General features: G+C 41.8%; 1 protein-coding gene across 1 annotated transcript in view; it reads left to right on the top strand.

The window, feature by feature from the left end:
• The window catches only part of LOC107604991 (probable protein S-acyltransferase 7), a 20,277-nt gene that overhangs the window by 11,215 nt on the left and 5,153 nt on the right, over positions 1-3,909 (top strand). The window lies entirely within an intron of this gene.

The following is a 3,909-nucleotide window of genomic DNA, read 5'->3' as shown; positions in this document are numbered from 1 at the left end:
TATATATATATTCGTATTTTCTGTATTTGGTTTAGTCTTAGATTTTGTTTTCTCCTCGTCGTTTATTGTTTTGGTTTTTTGAGGGGGTAACACTTTTATTTGAGAATCTTTAAATAAGTCTATGTATATAATGCTATGTGAATATATACCTTTGTGATTAAGTGATTTAAAGCAAAGGCTTTTCGTTTTCTTAATTAAAATTTCGGTTTGTATTCGCGAAGGCTCAATATTAAATAAATGTAGTATGAAATTAAAGGAGTAGAGGTAGAGTGTATCCCCCATTCCTGATTTTGAGAGTATGAGGGGCTCTGCTAGTATTCGTTTGAAGTACTGCAAAGCCTCTTCGCACTCAGGTTCCTATTTAAAGCTTATGCCCTTTTTCATGAGTTTGAAGAAAGGAATGACCTTTTGGGCGGAGGCCCTGAGAAAACGTGAGAGGGCGGAAAGTCGTCTCGTTAGTCTTTATAAGTCCTTAAAGTTTGCAGGGCTACTCATCTCGAAGATAGCCTTACACTTTTCTAGGTTTGCCTCTACTCCTTGTTGTGTGATCATAAAGTCCAGGAATTTCCCAACCTCTATCTTGAAGGCGCACTTTGTTAGATTGAGGCACGTTCAGTGCTTCCTTAATGTGCCTAGTATGAGCTTTAGGTCGTTAATGAGTTCTTCTCTAGTTTGGGTTTTCGCTAACATGTCATCAATGTAACTTCCAGTTTAGTCCCTAAGATATCTTTAAAAATCTTGGTGACGAGCTGCTGGTAGGTGGCCCTAATGTTTTTCAGTCCGAAAGGCATGATTATATAATAGTACGTGCCTTTAAGGGTTATGAACACGGTTTTCTCCTCGTCTGGTTGGTGCATCAGTATCTAATTGTATCCGGAGTACATGTCCATAAAGCTAAGGTACTAGTGCCCCAAGGCAGCATCTACTAGTCCATCAATGTTTGGCAGAGGGAAGGCATTTTTTGGACAAGCTTTGTTCAAGTCTGTGTAGTCGACGCACATTCGCCATTTGTCGTTTGCCTTTTTTACTAGAACGACATTGGCTAGTCAGGTCGTATATGGGAGCTCTCGGATGTATCCCATTTTGAGTAGGCTCTTGACTTGCTTTTCGACCTTAGTAGCTCAGTTTGCAAACATCTTCCTTCTTCTTTGTGCTACTTGCTTGACCTTGGGGTTTACAGCTAATCGGTGAGACATCAATTCTATGTCTATTCCTGGCATGTTGGCCAAGGTAAAGGCGAATAGATCTCTGTTGGAGCTCCACGAGCTCGCTTTTTAGGCTAAAGGGCAAGTTCTTATTAATGAACGTGAATTCCTATTTGGTCTGTCCTATTTGTAATTTTTCCATATCTCCCTCTGGTTCTGGTCTTAGCTGGTCATCTTGTCATGCGTCAAGGTCGGCTAGAAAGATTCCTGCTTTATATTGGGATTGCTTCTGGAGAGCTAGACTTGTATTGTCGCACTCTATTGCGATTTTCTAGTCACCATGTGTTGTTCCGATGGTGCCATTATCGGCTTGGAACTTCATGATGAGGAACTTGGTGAATATGATGGCGCATAGGTCATTGATCATTTTTCTCCCTAGGATGATGTTGTAAGCTGTAGAGTCTTTAAGGACTACGAATTCAAAGAGTATGGTTTTCCTCTGACTTCCGGTTTCGATGGTTACTGGCAGTATTATGGATCCCTCCGATTTGAGGAAGTTGTTCCCGAGTTTGGTCACTCTGCTGCGGTGTCTTTGGAGGTTTTCATTTCGGAGTCTGAGTTTGTCAAAGGCTCCTCTGAAGAGGATGTTGAAATTGGCTTTGGTGTCTACTAGGATTTGTTTTACTAGTCCGGTTCCGACCTTTGTTGAGATGACAAAAGGGGCGTCCTCCGCTGAAGTTCCGTTTTGGAAGTCGTTAGGGGAAAACGTAATGGTTGTCGTGAGGCAGGGAGGTCGTGTTTCGTCTTTCACGGCTAGCACCCGAAGATCTTTTTTCAACTTTGATTTGGATTTTTCTGGTGCATCTTTTCCCATAATCACATTCACTATTATCGTTGGGTTAGTTTTTGGGCTTTCCTGTTGCGCTTGTCTCATCATCCTGGAATTGCGTCCTTCTCGTTCTGGTGATCTTTCACGTTCAACTTTCCAGGGTTCTCAGATGATCTTGGCAAACTCGGAAAGTTTGCCGTTTCGGATAGCTTGTTCCAGGGCATCTTTCAAGTCAATGCAATCTTGTGTCTTGTGGTTGTATCCTTTGTGATAATCGCAATATAGGCTTTTGTTGCTGCCTATCCATTCCTTCAATTGTCAATGCAATCTTGTGTCTTGTGGTTGTATCCTCTGTGATAATCGCAATATAGGCTTTTGTTGCTGCCTATCCATTCCTTCAATTGTTGTGCCTTCGGGAGGATACCTCGTTCTCCTATCTGGTGATAGATCTCGGTGGTTAGGGTTGGTAGGGGTGTTTAGTTTATGAATTTCCCCACTCTGAATGGTCGGTTGGTGGGGGCGGGCTTGAAGTGCTCCGTTGGGGTTTCTTTGGACGGGGGTTGCTTCATGGTGCTGTGTTGCCATGGTGCTGTTTATTGGCGGCCATGACTTGACTGACCTCCTCGTCGTTTATGTACTCTCTTGCCACGTTCTGAATCTCATGCTGTCACACCGGCTTGGTGGTTAGGTGTTTTTGAAAGTCCTCATTCATGAGTTCGTTGGACAGACAAAGGTTGGCCACGGAATCCGTGAGCCCATTGATCGTTAAGTACTCGTCATTGAACCTGTCGAGGTACTTCCTCGTGGGTTCATCTTGTCATTAGGTGACTCTAAGCTGGTTGATCGCCTTTTCAAACAGCTCTTGAATTATCTGGATCGCCTTTTCTCCTAGGCCGTCAGTATTTTTGGGAATTCCATCTTCTCATACTTGCACTACACTGGTAACTTTCCCATGGGTTGGCAAGGAAGTATTGCTTCGTAGCTTGTGTGTTAGGTTTGGTGGGTCTGGTTCATGGTGGTGACTCGAGGATCACTCTTCGAATTCCTCCGCCATGCCGTCAAGACTTGGTCGGTCCCCACAAACGGCGCCAATGTACTAGATGCCACTCGTACGGGTTGTGAGAGGGATCAGAGATTAGCCAGTCTTGATGGTGACTTGTCGGACTCTTGGAGTGGTAGGGGGTGGTACCTGCAAAGACACTCCGACGTTCAAGTCAGAATGGATCTGAGAGGCATAGAAAAAGGTTAGTCAGGTACCTAAGGGGGCCTTTGGCTCCACTTATATAGCGTGCGGTTGTTATCTTATCCTATCTTGTTGGCTAAGATAGGATAAGGGAGGTATTTGAATTTGAGAGTTTGGCCAAAAATTCCTAAGCTGGTTTGCGATTACTAGGTCTGCTTGGGCTCACTGTGATGGTGACCCAGACCTGAATAACCAGGTTCAGTAGTTGCTCTAAAAGAAGACACAAATATCGAGTTTGAAACACCGTCCAACTTGACTTGTTATATTCTTGAATTATCTGTTCAGTTTTTTTTTCTTATGTTTAAACACTAAAAAAAATTAAAATATACTTTTAAAATTTTAATCTCCATTATCAAATCAAGCTTGCAATTCCTCATTCTCTATGTTTGCATTTGGAAAGGATTGAAATTTTAAAATTGTGTGTGTGTATGTATTTGTGTTTTGAAGGGAAGAAGAAATGCATCCAGTTATAAAAATGGAGAGCACTTGTGTGACACACAGCAATCAAAGCAAAAATTTAATTGTTTGTATTAATTCAAGAAAATCAAACCATCTAATTTGAATAAATAAAAATTATCTACCCATAATGTTGTATTAAGCATCATTGCCCAATAATACTGCATTTCACGTTGATTTGACCTATTTGAAAATTAATTTCTGTGCATAGGATATCACATATTACATATTAATTA

Source organism: Arachis ipaensis, chromosome B06 (assembly GCF_000816755.2).
Source record: "Arachis ipaensis cultivar K30076 chromosome B06, Araip1.1, whole genome shotgun sequence".
Classification (NCBI taxonomy): Eukaryota; Viridiplantae; Streptophyta; class Magnoliopsida; order Fabales; family Fabaceae; genus Arachis; species Arachis ipaensis.
The sequence above is the reverse complement of the archived record's forward strand: the minus strand, read 5'-3'. Positions and strand labels throughout refer to the sequence as shown.